The sequence below is a fragment of the Aphelocoma coerulescens genome, chromosome 2, assembly GCF_041296385.1.
Source record: "Aphelocoma coerulescens isolate FSJ_1873_10779 chromosome 2, UR_Acoe_1.0, whole genome shotgun sequence".
Taxonomy (NCBI): Eukaryota; Metazoa; Chordata; class Aves; order Passeriformes; family Corvidae; genus Aphelocoma; species Aphelocoma coerulescens.
Window position 1 is genome coordinate 68,681,034 of NC_091015.1, and position 18,218 is coordinate 68,699,251.

The following is an 18,218-nucleotide window of genomic DNA, read 5'->3' on the forward strand; positions in this document are numbered from 1 at the left end:
ACTTCAAACAACCTGTGTGCTCACATGCAGGCATTATGAAACCACTCACATAGAAAATGGGATGGCACAGCAAAATAGGTAATAAACACTGAGACCCACATCCATAAGCTGCAATGAGATCAAAGAGCATATGCAAAGCTGCTGCCTGTACTTTGATAGATGCAATTTATTCAAGTTTAAAATTTAGCTCTGTGGGAATACAGAGGGGCCCATGCTTTTCTGCCTTTGTGCTACTGTTGGTGCATGCTTTGCTTCAGAGGTTATAAGGAAGAAATCTGAAGTTTTGTAGAAAGCCTCTATTTCTATCTGCTTGAGCTTTGATTGACAGAAACAAAATCTAGTGTTTGCTTCTTAATTCTACATCATACCTGATCAGGCATGAATTTCACATTTACTTTATGACATCTAGTACATACAATACTGTGAATTTACTGCATGAGGTGAAGGCTGAGACAATGTTCTCCTTATAAAAATACACACACACCATTTGCATGTATGTTTGGCCCAAGGTACTGGATGTTGTTCTTTCTCAAAGAAATTGTATTTTTGTGACTGATTTTATAAAGAAATGATCATTTTTTTGTAAAATATAAGCTCTGATTTCTTCTGGCTTCAAGAAAGACATTAAAATACACAAGAACTTTGCATTCATTTAACAGTACAAAGCAGCAGAGTTAGCACAAGCCAAAAAGAAATCCAAAAGCAAAAAGCCTTAATCTGTCTACAAAAAAAGGAATATATTGTCTGCTTAGAAATTCTACTAAAGTTAATCTTTCCTTTTTGTTCTTTTCTTCCTATCCTTTGGGAAGATCCCTTGGGTTTAGTGGAAAAGTGAGTTTTGATATGTGAGAAATAACTACCTGCTAGAGATCTACAATCTTCTTGGAGAAATACCATAACCTTATTCAATGGACAGGGAAATGGAGGCACAGCAAGCTGGTAGCTCGCCCAACGGAGCAGTATCAGGAATAGAAGTGGGCATATCCAAACCACAGCTCCAAATCCCATCAGCTAGGACACTTTCTTGTCATGTGTAGTGACACACAGTCATGCATTTTCCACTTCATTTTTTTTCTTTAGATAAATTCCTGTAGTGTTTCTACTGTTATCCCTTGAACCATTTTCACAGTGTTGTGTTTTTTACCCTGCTCTTAATACACTAGTGTCATTCTTGGTTACACTGTAGAGCTGCATCCCAGCTAAACATGTTATGGGAAGTCTGATTATGAGCACACTGCTCATTTAATTGATAACTTTAATGTTCTTTGAATGCAAACTTTTATAGTGAATGAATATTATAATTGATCTACTGTGAACAAAATGCTTGAATTAAGTTCATTCCTGCTGCAAAGCCTTGCCTTGAGATTTCAGGCCCTGGAATGAATAGATAAGTAAAAAGGGATTTAAGAACATGCTAATGAACAGATCAATAATATGTGCATGCAAAATGATACAAGTTAACAAATTCTGTACAACTTAAACCTGGGATGCTGCTTCAGCTGCAAGTTAACACAGAATGTTCTTGGATTCTCTATTATGTCTTCTCTACATGAAACAGAGACATGGGAGGGGGTGGTGGGTGTGAAGGTTTGGTGACCTCTTATTTGTACAACACCAGACCCTCTGGAAAAATTAAGCAAGTTGTAACCAAAGTATCTAACCAAAATGCAAATCAACTACTTATTTAAGTATTCCCACTGTATCAGACCTACAGAATTGTGAGATTGCCTATTGGCCTACCAACTTTTACATTTTAGAGGAAATTGTCCTCAAAATGAAGGTCTGCTCAAGACATAAATTCACAGGCATTCCCATGCTGATAAAGGGACTTTCTGTTTCCCCATCCCCCATCCCCATCCCCACCCAGAAATGTAGAATAAAATTAAATAGCTTTATCAGCTAGTGACCTTTCCAGCTACTCCTATAAATTGCATCCATCTCTACTGCAATGAATGTGAAATGACATTCAGCCCCTACTTTGGTCAGCCCCTATCTTCCCCTTCTAAAATTATTATTTCTGTCCCTCTGCACAGCACATTAAAACTGAGCTTTGTGAACTAAGCCTTATTTTTTCAAAAGCAATTGCAGTTTTTTTTAAACTTTGGACAGAATGAAGACACAAACAAAAAAACCCAAAACACTCCAGTCCTAAAAAAAAAAAAAAAATCACTAAAGAGTGCTTATGAGATATGACCGGAGTTTGAAATGAAAAGCTCTTAGGAGACCTCCCATTTTATCTCTATGAGACTTCCCATGGTGGAGCTTTAGATTAAAGCTTTTAATGAAACTCAGCTGTAGTGCACAAAAAATTCAGGTCTATTATTGCTGTTTTGCTGAATTACCATTAATTTCATCTAATAGAAAACCAGCAAAGAACACTGGATTAACACTAGCTACAAGAGGCCAATGTAATTTCAGCACTACTTTACACAGCATGGAAGTTCCACCGCCACCACATTTTCTGGTTCCAGCTCTCTAATAAGTGTGAACTCCCTGTCTTCTCTTTTCAGCAACCCCCTCCATGCTGGGAAGTACCAAAGCTCTTTAAGTAGGTAATAGCTGCTACATGAAGAGTAATGGTTTCTATTTCCGTTACTGCTTCTTTAAGACAGAAAAAAAAGTAAACATAAAAGTTACTTTTCATTTTATTAAAATACTTGTGCATTTCCAACATTGTGGTTATCTGATGTTCCTCCAACCAAGCATAGGCTCTGTAGGAAACAAACTTTCTTTGATGTTGAGGTGACTGAGCCAGTGACTGTGATGGCTGAGGGGCCAAGGAGCCCCAAAATACCAGAGGCCTGCTGGTGGACTGATTCTGAGGTTTAAGAACATCCCTTGACCTCATGGTGAGAAAGGGAAAGCCTCTCCCATCAGGCTTTGTGGTGCTATGCAGCCTTGGTCTTTTTGAATGGCTTGCTATCCTACACGCCCCGAGAGCTTCCCCACTGGCTCCCTTTCCCTACTCCTGCCTTTGTACCGCCCCCGTGCCCTCAGACCATTGGTCCTAATGCTCCCTCCAGTCCCCTACATAAACCCTGGACACCCCGTGGTTTGCTCTCTTTCGTCTCTGGTCTCCCTTCGCAGCAGGGTGCAATAAGTCTTGTCCATGGAATACCAAATGGGAGAGCCCTCCTGACTCTTGTGCCTCTGGTAATGTGTGAGCTATCCAGCCTGAGTGTGTGTGTGAGAGTCAGCCCCTATAGCCACGTGGGTGAAAGGAGTAAGCTTGCTGGAGCGCTGTACTGCACCCACCAGAATGATCGTGGCCAGGGACATTTCAGGGAAACGCAGCTACCCTTCACAGACCCCACACACTGCATTAATTTGAAACAAATCTAACTTACTAAATGTCTTTAGTCTTATCTTGAAAGATCACAAATAACTTTATAAACTGTAACATATAGCACCTCCTTACCTCTCAATTCTGGAACAACAATTTTAAAAAGCCGAAGATCATAACAAATAGTGTATGTTTTATTTGTTGGAAACTGAAAACACAGGCTAGGTAGGTAACATGCAGTTACTCGGTTGCCTGGAAAATGTGCAGTGGGCAAAATGTATAGAATCTGGCTGGTATTGAGTTAACTGTCTTGATAGCAACTCCTGTGCTGCTGTGGGTTGGATTTGTGCTTAAATCAGTATTGATAACACATGAGTATTTTGGCTACAGTTAAACAATGTTTGCACAGCATCAGTGGTTTCTCCTTTCCCATTGTGCACCCCCATCCCTCCACAAACAGTAAGCTGGGTATCAGAAAGGAGTTGATAGTTGACTGGGACAGCTGTCCCAATTTTTTCAAAGGGAAATTTCATAGCACATAACATCATAGCATTAAAACTGGGATAGAGGAAGAAAGGTGTGGAGCTCCTTGGCTTCCAAGGTGGCCATTATGTGGAGGCTGTCTGGGCATCAGTATGCTCATGTGAAATGATAAATGATTAGATGGCATTGTGTAGCTTTTTTTTTCTCTCCTTCATCTGTTAAACTGTCCATATCTTGATCCATGAGTTTATTAGTTTCAGTCTTTCTGTTCTCTCCCCTGTCCTACTTGGTTGGGCTGCGGGAGGGAGCAATGAGTTTCTGTGTGTGCTTAGCAGCTGGCTGGGGCCAACTCATCACAAAAAGAAAGGAGGCAGAAAAAAGTAGAAGAAAAATTATTCATTTTGTAGAAACAGTGCCTTTCAGCTAAAAAGGGACAAGTTCAGAGCGGTATAGATTAAATCCTGTGTAGCAGAATGGACAAAGTACATCAAATGAAAATCACCACAAAAGGAATTTCTTTTGCCTGGAATTTTATTTCAAAAAAAAAAAAAAAAAAAAAAAAAAAAAAAAAAAAAAAAAAACAAACTAAAAACCAACCAAAGCAAACCAACCCCCAAAACTGAACCACCAAAATATCTGGTTACAATATACTTAGGAGAAAATTATTTTGTCCTTTCCCAAATTATCTCTGGTATTTTGTAATTCCAGTCTTGCATTGTACAAAGATTTAAATTTGAAGTCCAAATCCAAGCAAAAGTTTTGATAGCTCTGTCTTTTTACTGCTGTTTTTGATAGTAATGATTTTAGAACATCTTGTTGTTCATTGAACTTTGGAAGGAAGCCAGTACAGAATTCACTTTGAAATTAGCAGAACTTAAAATGAACAGCAAGCAAATTTTATACTGGCTTACTTTAGTTTCATCTGTATTGGTCTTAAGTTTCCCAATTATTTTCAGCACTTTTAAGTATTAAAAACTGTTATGGTCTTAACAAAAAAAAAATTTCTGGAGAAACATTTTTTAATTTAAAAATGTATTTTTTTTACTTCTACTTCTTGATTTTCAAGCTTTATTGTGCTATATTTCACTCAATGTCTTCCTAACTGGCTTCCCTGCCACTTAAAAGTGAAATAAAACTCAGACAAGAGTCTTTTGTTCTTGATATAGACAGAATGTCAGTGTCAAGCAGCCATGTAACTTATGAAGTAAGTCTAAACCCAGCTCCACTAACATCAGTGTGACAAAATTACCAGTGATCATTACTCCAAATCACAAAAATTCCCAGTTCATACTCATGCTAGCTCATCTTTAGTATGAATGTTCATGCTCAACGGGACCTCAGCTGATTCTGTGTCCTTTCATTCCAAGGCTTTTCAGAATATGGCTAGTTTATTTTTGCCTGCTTCTTTCTCTCAATCTAAAATCCTAAATACTCAACAGTGGCAGTTTCATGTGCTGGTACCACAGTACCACAGTGCATAGGAAACTTCTGTGTATTTTTCTAAGAGGTCTTAGAACTTCAGTGGTGTTTAACCCAGTCATCATATCTTCACTCATTCATGGTGTTTAACAGTATTTCTGTTCCCTTAAATTCTTCCGGTATGCAAGATGTAGTTTTCCAAGAATGTCTCAGAGGTCTATGCCTTATTGAAACCCTTCCATACAGGAAATATCAGAGTGAAAAATGTTGTCATACTCCACTGTGCAAAATTAAAGAGGAACTGAAGGATATACTGGGAAAGATTAATTTCTTGGTTGTGAATGGAAACATTATATACTGAGATACTACAATCACAGACACATACCAAAGCACATCTTCATATTAATCTTCCAAAGAGCATTCAAAATTAATTAGAAGTTCAAGCACTACCATTCCTTCTGGAACATAAATGTTTTATTTCAGCTGTAACCAGAAAGATAATAACCAGCACAAGCATTTGAAGGGAAATTCCGTTTTAAGATTATATTGCTCAGAAGCCCCAGTGCCTTTACACTGCTGAAGCAGAACAAGATTTTCGTTTCACATGGCAGCCTGGATTAAAGCCATTCCTTGAAAGAAGTGCATTTTGAACTAGTTCAGTGTGAATGACTGGCCTTAAACATGATTCATGTTTGTGTTAAAGTTCTGGCACATCAAAAGGTTTTGCTTCCAACTTTTTGCCAAAAAAAGTGGTTGACACTCGGCTGTGTTATTTATTTTATTTCCACAGTCATAGTGTGAAGTTTTACGGAAGCTCTTCTGAAGTTGAAGCTTTCAAAGTCTAATTACAAGGAAAAAGAAACACTTTTCACATACTAGCTCACATTTTTGACTTCAACTACTTGCTAATCCACACACATAACAAATTAATCTGCTTAATTCATGTAGGCCAGATACCAACTTGGGCAAGACATAGCATAAGATAAATCCTTTTCATCAGTGTGTGACTAGTGCAGAATTGTCACTGTCAGCTACTGACTTCAGTGCTGTTGTAGTAGATTGGAGCAGCTCAGGGTACACCCCCAGTTAATTTGACCAGTAAACACCCAATGTTATAAATTTTTAGGCTTCAGTGAAGGAAATCCTGAAAAATAACTTATAATACACTTATCTTAGAATGACATTTATAAGATTACAGTTTTCAATACTTGTCAGATTTCCAGCTTTCTTGGGTACAAGGAAAATTGAAGTGATAGGAAATTGCATAGGGAAGGGTTTACTTGTGGAGTTGTGTGTATATCCTTATTTCCAATGCTGAAGAAAAAACCTGTAACTATAGCTTCACTAATGGAACTTCAGCATTGCTGCCTTAGCCAGAATTTCAAGTTATTAGGGGGTAGGAGTAGGGAAATCCTTGGAAAGAGGAAATAAAAAAGAGGGGAGGGGTGTATTCCCCCAGGCATTTTAGAATTCTTGGGAACCAGCATCTAATCTGTGTCTCCCATCTCTCTTCCTGTCATACTTCTATGTATTAATTTCTTGATGGATATGGTTCTGAAGACTTTAGCCATTTGAGAGGAAAGAAAAAGGAATGGCATATAGTTTCACATGTCAAGTTAAGCATAATAATTAACAGTATTAATTTTTTTTAATAGTATGTAAGACTATCAATTTCAAAGCTTAGAATTTCACAAAATATACAATTCAATCTCTGTGAAACCTCTTCCAGCATGTTTCTGGGGTGATAAATACAGAACCTGGGATAACAATTTGAATTAGATTCTACTTCCAGGTTTACCCTTTGAATGCCTGTAGTGCAGACACAGTGGAGGATTACTTCCTAATTCATGAATAGAAATAATTATATTGTCTGTCAAAAAAAAACCACAGAAGAAATGAGTTACATAAATTACTATCGGTAGGGGGACAGTTCAAAGACAGCAACAAAACAGGCATTTTGCTGCTATTGTTATTGTCAGCTTCAATAGCTGTTAACCCCAGTACTTCCAAGTATTCAGGTCTTCAAAACAACATGAAGCACACTGGTTTACAAGTATCAGGTTCTGATACAGCAGCAAGGACATCTCTCAGCCATATCTTGGTCCTGTGATAAGCAAGAGTCTCTAGTTCAGTCTTGCTGGTTCAGCAAGCAGAGTCTGCAAAAACCTTCATAGCAAGGGGTAAGGAGCTTGCCTTGCCTCATGTGCAGCCCTAATTCATCTCAGAAGAGACTGGGGACATTGAATGTTGAATGTTTTTGTTCAGTGATAGAATGCCTACTTGGTCACTGAAGTCCTCTATTTCAAGATGGTTGCTAACTAGAAACACAGATATTCCCCTTGAGTTTCATTAGTCTGAAGCAAATGTATATTTACTTGACTACTAAAGAGCCTGACTCCAGTCATTAACTTCTGCCTTGAGTTTGCCTTCCATGGTACTGGGAGCTGCTAAGCTCCCAGTTCCTGTGCAGTACCATAGCACTCTGTGTCACTCTACCTCTCTCCTGTTTCCAGAGATGGAGCAAAGGTACAAAGCTCTGCTGCTGTCTGCTGGGTCTAGCTGGGATGAAGTTTACTCTCATCACATCATCCCATACGGTGCAGTGGTTTGTATTTGTAACTAGAAGAGCGATGATAACGTACTAATCTTTTAGCTGTTGTTAAGCCATGTTTGCACAGCATCAAGGCCTTTCTTTCTGCCATTCTATAGGTGTGGGTCAGGGGTCTACAAGAGTCTGAGAGGGGACACAGCTGGGACAGCTTGCACAAACTGAGCAAAGCAATATTCCATACCTTACAGTGTCTGCTCAGCAATGAAAACTCAATGAAAGGAAGAGGAAGAGCTGATCCTCAGTGCTATGGTGTCAGTCTTCCTAAGCAGCCTTTTTGTGTGCTGAGGCCTGGCTTCTCAGGAAGCAGATGGACACCTACCTTTCAACAGGAATAGTGAATTAACTCCTAATTTGCTTTCCTTGTGTGTGCAGCTTTGTTTCACTTATTAAACTGTCTATCGAAGAACACAAGTTTTCTCACTTCTGTGTTTCTGATTATCTCTTCAATCTCAGTGTGAGGGAATGAGTGAGATACTGTTCAGGGAGGTAGCAGCTGGATGGAGTCATCCCACCACAACCTGAAAGAATACATTATGAATATATACTTCCATACACACATCCTCCCTCTTCTGCCTGCCTCATTTCTTAAAGTTCAGGTCTCCAAATAGCCCTTTCTATTCATGAGACACATAGATACAGTGCAACAGGAGAAATCAGCCTATGCAATTCAGATCAGGGAAGCTTTCCATCCCATTCTGATGTAATATGTGCAACCAACTTTTCTTCACTTGAAGAATCAACTCAAACAGCAGCTTAGTTCTAATAACAGTAAATGAATGTATACTTCTGGTTGACAACTGAGCAGCAGACTTATTAAACATTTTTGTTAGTGGCTTATTTCCCACACAAGCCAAAAAAAAAAAAAAAAAAGGTGGTAAAAGAACTTTAAGTTCTCTCTGTCTAAACCTTCTGATTCTGTCTGTCTAAATCCTACTATCACTATCCATTGCCTATCATATACTCAAGTAGCTGTGTATTTTTTACAGCTTAGTATAGCTTTAAGCATATGATTCCTACAAACTCATTTCACTCAGTCATTATTATGCATGCCTAAAATGGAAGAATAGTTCTTAAACAAGAAGCCTCCTGAAACAGGGTTTCACTTCACGCTAACTGCTATATGGACCCTGGTACAAGACTGAAATTTTTGAGGAGGGCTCTTACTAGAAGCAACACTACAAATGTTGGCAGAAGAAAATGTGATACCAAATTTCTTCATAATTTTTATTAGGACATGTAGTTTTTGTAAAAAGTTGTTAGAAATTTGTCCATTTGCTAGTTATGGGGAATTATAAGAGAGAATTGAGTTGTGAGCTGTAAAACCTGCCTGCAGAGGCACATGGCAGCACAAAGGAGCACATGGAGGCACACAGAGGCTTGTCTCCACCTGACCGTGACGTGTCACACGGCAGACCCCTATGAAATGTGTTGCTAATGTTCCATCATGGAATAGGTCATGCCATATAAGGAAATACTGTGCTTTAGAAAGGCGTATAAAACCAACTCACTCCTTTGAATAAATGGTTCAGATTCCCTGCTGGTCTGGGTCTGAGATACAATCGCCGACAGCTAGTGATGGTGTTCACTCAGACTTTTTATTTTTTAAAACAGTGTACTGATTTTGACTGGGATAGAGTTAACTTTCTTCACAGAAGTTTGCATAGTGCTATATTTGGTATATGTGATCAAAACTGTGTTTATAAGGCACTGTTGAGCACTGCTTACATAGCATCAAGGCCTTTCCTGTTTCTCATATTGCCCCTCCGGTGTCTAGGCTGGGGTGGGCAAGGAGTTGGTAGGGGACACAGCCAGGAGAGTCTTTCCAAATTAATGAAAGAAGTATTTAATATCATAAGATGTTGTACTGAGTGATAAAAACTGGGTGGGAAGAGGGACAAAGGGGTGACATTTGGAGAGATGGTGCTTTTATTTCCAAGTAACCATTATTCTTGATGAAGTCCTGCTTTCCTGTGCATGGTTTGCTTGCATGCTCAGATTTTTCTTTTCCCACTAGTTTTCTCACTTTTACCCTTCCCTTTACCTTTCTCACTTTTACTCTCTGCCATCCTGGTGCATGGGAATGACCAAGGTACTGTGTGGGACTGAACTGCCGACTAGGGTTAAACACAACAACTAATAATTGTTTTACATGTATGAGATATACATCATCTCCAAAAACTGAAGAATTTATCCAAAAATTTTTCTTACCCTCTACTGACTTGTCTGTTGCCACATGCCTTCAGAATTTAACTGCAGCCTAAAAATTTATAAACTTTTCTCTGTGTCCAGAGAAAGAAAGACAACATAACCTCCTTTAATCTGGTCATTCTCCTAATACACCAAAGTATCACACCAAAAATTTTTGCCACATCAGTTTAGCAAAGGTTCATGTTAAATTGATACTCTCTATGCCCTTTACAATGACTTTTCTAGGATAACATCTCCCAGGCTTCATGTATAAATATATTGCTTTGCATATGACTACATCACATTTGAGCATAGATTTTACTACCTTTGAATACAAATATTCTATAATGAGCATGCTCATTTTTGATCATGATCATAAAGCAATAAAACAAAAACCTTCAAAAAGTCAACCTGGTTAACAGTCCTAATCAAAACTTACAAATTTCAAAGCAAGAATGAAAAATTTAGAACCCTATGTTTTTTATAAAACATGTTTGACTACTGTCAGTTGTTTTCCTTTTTTCTTTCACATGAATAGTATATCAGCTAGTTTGTTGTTTTACTTGGCTAACAACCCTGTAGAAAATCAGATAATTTTCTCCATCCAAAGAGATATATTTATTTATTGCTTGGACAAAGAGTGGCACAAATGCAAGAGGAAGGCTTCTAAATCCAGTAACAGCTTCTGCTCATGTCTAGACATGACTGAAACACAATGAGAGATGGATAAGAAGGTCAAGCAGTTTTGCATTTCTTGTATGGAGCCGTTACAGATTTGTGCAGGTAAACTAATATCGGAATGCAGAAATATAAGAATGAAATTTCAGAAATAGTTACCTGAACTTTATAATGGGAGAAATCTCAACATCTCTTCCCCTTAATATCGAACCTGCCTCTAACTTATCTTGGCAATAAATCTGATGGTAATCCAATCATTTTGCTGAATGACAAAGGTGGCTCAAAGTACACCTGCTTTTCAAATGTTTTCAGTCATGCTGATACAAACATTAAAATCCTGGATCAGTTCCTTGATCTGTTTGCCCATGCAGTTCTATAAAAATCAAACAAGCACAATTGAGACAGTGTAAAGAAACATGGAAACAGAGAAAAGACAGAACAGTTCAAAGTGGCCTTGACTCCAAGGAAAGAATTCTCTGTAATGATATTCAATGAGACCAATGGGAATTGATGAGTTTTCCCCCTAATTGAATCCAGAGCTGATTTCAATTAGAATTCATAGCTCATGGCATTAGTGTTGTCATCACTGCAAAATCACATTACAAAGGGCATAAGTTATTCAAACTAAGATTCAAAGTTTTCCATAGTTTCAAGAAGGCGACTGTAATTAGAGTGCATTACTTGGAGGCTATTAGATTAAATTACACCTTCACATTTCTTTTAAAGTTGGTGGATTTTCTAGATTGAAAGAAGATGTTAGATTCAATGGTAACGAAGCAATATTAACTAGGTAGTAGTTAGGTAAGAAGAGTGAACAAAATGATTATTATGTCATATATTCATTTACTGGTGACAATCAAGACAAAATTTAGAAGAATTTATCTGTGGAAGAGCTTCCCTTTTTGATCAAATCTATTCTGCCTTTATAATATTAATTCCTTAAAAACACAGAATAAGCCTCCCTAGAAAAGTACTTATTGAAAATTTTCTGGCTAAGTAAAGACATTGGCATCACAGGTTATTTTTTCAAGTTGTACTAGTTTGAAAACAAACCAGTGGGAGGCACCAAGTCAGAATAAAAATTAAATGGGGGAAATTAAAGAAAAGGAAAAAATAAAAGAAAACACTGGTTCAAACTGACTGAGTCAAGATACAACCTGACACCCTGTTAGTCAGGGTGGTGGTAGCAGTCTGACAGAATGGTGGCTGCAATCCTCTGAAGTGGTGATCCTATAGAAAAAGGGCCTGCTCTTCCTCAGAAAGTCCAGTGGTGGCTGTGTAGCTCCTGTCCTCTGGAAATCCAGTGGAAAGGGTTGTCTCTGGTGTTCAGCATCTCAGATTATATCCACGATGGGATGCTTGGTTCCTCCCTCTGGGTGGAGCATCTCACAGTGGGATAATGAGTCATGAGGCCAAGTGTTGATTAGGCTCATTAACAGAAGATAGTCCGGAGGGAGTTATCTCTGAGTCATGCGGCAGGACAATGATGGGCCATTAACAGAAAGATAGTTTGGGGGGAGGAGGTAAGGAAACACTGCCCCACCTGATTTCAACAGCTCATGAGGATGGTAATAGAATACACTGCAACCCAGGACAAGAGTTAAGTATCTCCAGGACATAAAAAGTAGAGTATGTTAGCCATTTTTCCAGTGCCACACATCGAAAAAGCGCAATTCAGAAAAGTTTATCGGGTAAGAATTAAAGGTGAGAAAAAAAGGTGCCATTTTCAGGAGGAGACTAACAGCATTCTCTGTTTAAAATATTAAGAATATAAAGAATATGTAAAAAGCCCCCTACCCTTCTCTAAATTCTGTTTGCATGTAGAATCACACACTGAAAACAATTTGGATGCCATGTTATTTAGTTTGGAGGCTGTTGTGGGTTTGTTTGTTTCTTTTGTTTTGCTTTGCTTTGTTTTGCATTTTACTTTGAAGACTTTAGCAATAGTCAATTGTTTGTTTGTTTATGCTTCTAAGAATCACAAATACAGCTTTTTTTTTTTTTATTTTAACAAATACTTCATTGCCAATTCGTCAAAATGATAAATTGAACTTTTTGTAGTCTTAGGGGCATTAAGTATAAAACAAGATGCTAACAGGAAATACACTTGCAATCTCACATTGACTGTTACATTTTATGGAGATATTGCCTAATGATGAGTAAGTGTTTACTGAAAATAAACTTATGTTGAGCTATGTGTTACCTGGAAGTTTAGTTTTGATCAAAGAATGTCATGATCAACTCTATGTCTCAACAAGAATGCAGAGCAGGGGGTTATTAACTAATTATTTAAATGGAATTTTTCTGAAAAAAATTAAGAGGAAGAATAATTAATCTCAGTAGTGCTCACAGAAAGTGAAAACGATCAAATGACAGTAAGTAAAGAACAACTGCAGAAAGTACTGAAATTAAAATGATGGAAAAATGAATTATTTATTATATATTGTTTTGAAAATACTCTTTCCCTGATAGACAGACAATTCCACTCCCAAAATTTAGCATTAGCAATTCTCTGTTTACTTAATAGAAGCTATCATTCATGATGACAGGTAGTACAGCACTATTTTGGCTGCAGTTCTCAGTGGAACCATTTTCAAAATAACTTAACTGCATGACACTAAGGAAAACACTGAGTACCTCAGCACTGCATAACAAAGCAAAAATATAGGAAAGACTTTTTTGCTATGGTAGACAAGAGAGACCCAGGCCAATTTGGGAAACGTTGGAAGAGTAGCAAGAATTATACATTTCCTTGTATGCAAAAGTGAAAGAAATGTTACTTTTTTGAGTTTTGCAATGTTTGGAAACAAGTTCTGGATGCACACAGCACTGTTCATCACATTAAGTGTCCACAGAGAGAAAAAATGTGCTTTGTGTTCAGAATCTGGAAAGTATTTTGGCTTACTGCTCCTTTTTCCCAAATCTACTACAAGGCTTCCTATTTTGTTTTACAGTTACTTTTCTAAGTCTCAGGGCATGTTTGCTTTTAAAAATAGACACAACAGAAAGGGGAAATAGTATCCCTTGGATTTGGTGTAACTATGAGTGTCCTTACATCACTGAGGGTCACTAGTGGTGTACTAATGACGGCAGCAGTCATTCTTGGTGTTTAGTGGCCTCTGGGGGTCCACACCAGGTCCAGTCCTGCCTAATATCTTAATCAGTGGACTGAATGATGGGACAAAATGTACACTCACCTATTTTGCAGGTGTCATAATACTGGGAGAAGCAGTGATACCTCAGAGAGTTGTGCTGCCATGCAGAGGCTGACAGGCTGGAGGGATGGGATGACAGGACACACATGAACCTCAGCAAAGAGAAGTGAGAAGTCCTGCACCTGGGGAGGAACAGCCTCACACACCACTATATGCTGAGGAACATGCACGTGGAAAGCAACTGGGCAGAAAATGTCCTGGGGTTCCCGATTGAACATGAGCCAGTGATGTGCCCTTGCACCAAATGTTACTGGTATCCTGGGCTGCATTAGACAACAGAGAGCCAGCAGATCAACAGAGGTGATCCAGTCCGTCTGCTTAGCACTGCTGAGACCACATCTGGAGTACTGTGGTTCTGGGCTCTGCAATGCAAGAGAGATGTGGATGTGTTAGATAAATTCCAGAAAAGAGAAACGAAGATGTTCAGGAGACTGGAGCATCTCACTGGGGAGGAAAAGCTGGAACTCTTCAGCCTGGAAAAAACAGGGCTCAGCAGTAAGGTTGCTAAACACCTGAAGAGAGGGTGTAAAGAAGACAGAAACAGATTATTTTCAGTGGCCACAGAACCAGAGACAATGAGCATAATTGGAAACACAGGAGGTTCTCTATGAACATCAGAAAACACTTCTTATCTGTGAGTGTGACTGAGTACTGCCACAGGCTGCCCAGGAAGACTGTGCAGTGTCCCTCTTTGGTGAACTTCAAAAGCTCTCTGGGACACTGGCTGCCTGTGACCCTGCTTGACTGGGGATATTTGACTGGACGGCATGCAGAGGTCCCTTCTAACCTCAACTATTCTGTGATACTCTGATTCTCTGACTGTTTCTGTAGCTCTAGGATATATAAATTCTATTACTCTCAAATAATTTTAGATTATTAACATAGTAGTGATTTAATATTGGATCTTTTTTCCTCTGCAAGACGTTCTTGAAAATAAGATCTATTAGAAGTTAAAGAAAGAGATCTAGTAATTAAGTTAATTGTGTCTGAGGCTTTTAAAAAGGACACAATTCATTTCTCTTCATTTAAACAACTGAATACCAGAAGACACTAAAATATCTGCTATTTCACTTCTTTCTAGCAGATTCATTAATATCCTGAACTACACCGGAAATTTCAAATAGCATCTTCTCCCAATATGGTTTTGCAGTTTCTACCACCTTATCAAAAAAACCTGCTGAACACATTGACCGGCTACAATATACTCACACTGATGCTGATTGCTCCAGTGCCTTAAAATTTTTTACTAGATTGCACAAAATATCAGGATTAAAACCAGACATTTCAAAAATCTAAGCCTGCATTCAGAACCACCTAGTCATTCTTTGTGGCCTGACTTCCTATGAAAATTTGCAAGGCTTTATGGGATGGAATTTTGTTGGTGAAGAGTCTGGTAGACTTCACAATAATACATTTGAAAAAGTAATTTTGTATCATGGCAGATAATTAGTAGTTTAGGATGTCTCAAATACCAGTAGCAGTTGCAGGATAACAATGTTATCTTCTATTTCTAGGATTTTCAGGAGATTGATGGTTAAATAGTTCCTCCTACGGATACGATAAAAAAGAAAAAACATGCTCTCAAATCTTCTTATTGAATAAACACAAATGTAAGCAAAATCAATAAAGAATCATGAGCCACTCAAGTGAAGTCACTGAGAAGTCCAATTACTTGAGAACAGTTAATCATCCAGAATAGAACAGGACATATGAATGGACATGATGAACATTTTTTCTTTTAGGGTGGTCATTTTGAAGATCCATAAAATTTTACTATGTATAAATAGACCTATTTTCTTGATTTTTTTTTTTTTTTTCACAGCAACGAGAGTACATTGTATTCGAAAAGGCTGACACATTAGAGGACAAGTCTAGAAATCAGCCTGATTTTTTGCCACAAAATTATTATGCAGCTCCAAGTGGTTCTGGTTCGGGCAATTTTCTTCACAGTAGCTAGTATGGGGATATGTTTTGGATTTATGCTGAAAATAGTGTTGATACTATAGAGATGCTTTTGTTATTGCTGAGCAGCTCTTTCACAGCATCAAGGCTTTTCCTGCTTCTGGTACTACTCCTCCAGCGGGGGGGCTGGGGCTGCACAAAGAGTGGGGAGGGGAAACAGCCAGGACAGCTGACCTCAACTGACCGATGGGTTATTCTGGACCCTATGGCCTTGTAGTTACTGAGTAAATCTGGGAGAAGAAGAAGGAATCAGGATGTTTAGAATGATGGTGTTTGCCTTCCCAAGTCACCATTCAGCATGATGGAGCCTTGCTTTTCTGGGGATTGCTGAACATATGCCGGTCCATACGAAATGGTGAATGAATTCCTTGTTTTGCTTTGATTTTGTGAGCAGCTTTTTCTCTACCTATTAAACTTTTTTTGTCTCAGCCCATGAGTTTTCACATTTTCACTCTTCCAACTCTCTCCCCCATCCCACCATGATGGAAGTGAGCATGTGGCTGTGTGGGACTTGGTGGCTGGGGTTAAACCACAATATGACTGAAAAATACAGTTTGCAATTTTGCCTGAGAGTATTATACTAGGCCACTGATTATACAAAAATTCAAAATGCCATCCTGATACAACAGAAGAAAATACTATAGTGAGAATCCTTTTCAGTAGCCATTTCTATAAGAAATGTAATGTGTATTTGATGAGTATTTCCATTCTACTGAGTAGTTGCTAACATTTCTCTGAGTATCACATCCACAATTAAGAAAGAAGTGAGCCAGAGTAGTCTAGAAAGGAAATACAGAAAGAATGAGGGACACAGTTTAGTAAAAGGAAAGCCTGACTTACAAGAAGAGACTAAACTATCAGAGTTTTCAGCCAGAAAGGAAAATATCAGCAAGAAAAAATTATAGCAGCTTTCATGGACCTAAAGGATTAATGAAGCTCCATCACCCTGTCTTTGGGGAACAAGTCAAACTGTGGCTGTGGAAAAAAGATATTTGTAAGGTTTTATTTAATACTAGTTTACTGGGAAGCACTGGACTGGTTTGCAGAGGAAGTCTATGGAATTGCATCACAAGGGCCTTGGAATTATTATTCCTCTCTCCAAGACCAGGTCAAGTAAATAACTGCCAGGAAAAAGGAAGCATAATCCTTTTTAAGATAAAGATGTGGTGCAGATGACCTTTGGAAATCCCTTTTATTTTTTTTTCCTTATGAATCCATGCTTCTACTTCATTATGCTTTCACTTCAATACCAGAAATTCTGACAGAGCTTGAAAAAGTTAAAAAGGGACCTTACAATGCAGAAATATCACTTTTCCTAGTTTTGATCCAAACTGGAATCTGTGTGACACAATCCCTGTCACAAACTTGTTGATTATCAAGCTTAAAATGCATTCCTGCACCCTGGTGGCTAGAACCTTGTATCCTCCAAGTGGGTAAAAGTTACTGGTTCTTGCTGCCAGGAGTCTGCTTGATTGTCTCTAAGTGAATTCAATTTTAAGTCAATAGCTGCTCTGGTCTAGCATAGAAATAGTAGACCTATATAGTTCATTGTACACAAAATCAAACAGGTTTTGTTCTGTTTAGTTTTATTCTCCTTAATAACTTCAAAAAACCCACATTTTAGTGAACAGTCACCAGGAAAGACATTGATTTATTTTATGCGATATTGCAGTTCTTACATCCCCTCTGACTGTCGCAAGTGGAGTGGGAGTTTCAGAAAAAGTTTATTAGAGAAGTTCTCCCACTGAGTCACAAGGTGCAGAAAGGATCACCTTTGTTTTCTAAACTCCTTCTCAGAGAGGAGCCTGGGTGCAGCTAGATCCAATCTTAGCCCCAGACTCTGTCAACGGTTTAAGTCTAAGGAGTTATAGAGGTGTGAGGAATATTTGTACAACTTTGTCCTTCAGGATTAAGGATCACAAACTGGATATATTTCTACAAAAATTAATGATTTAGTGTGATAAACAATTAGACAAAAAGATCATAATCAGAATTATTTACTGCAGAGTATAGAAGTTAAAACTGCTAGTATAGTATAGTATAGTGTATTATGTCAAAACAATTAAAGCAATCATATTAAAGCTAGCAAAACCCCCAAACCCCCAAATTTTAAGTAGAGATTTATGAGAGATATACCAACGACTGTGGCAAAATCTCTTTCTCTCAGCCTGAAGGAGAAACCTAGAGGGGCTTCGTCATCCAAAGGAGGAATTTACACACACACTTCAAGAAGGGCTATGTTAGAAGAAACTGCCATTTGAAAGTGGAACTAGATTTTTGGAGTATAAAGTGGTTGACTGACAGTTGTATGTGTCCACACCAGCTGTGCCATATTAGCATTTGTAGAAAAGGATGCTTTACAATATCTGCCCCATTTTCA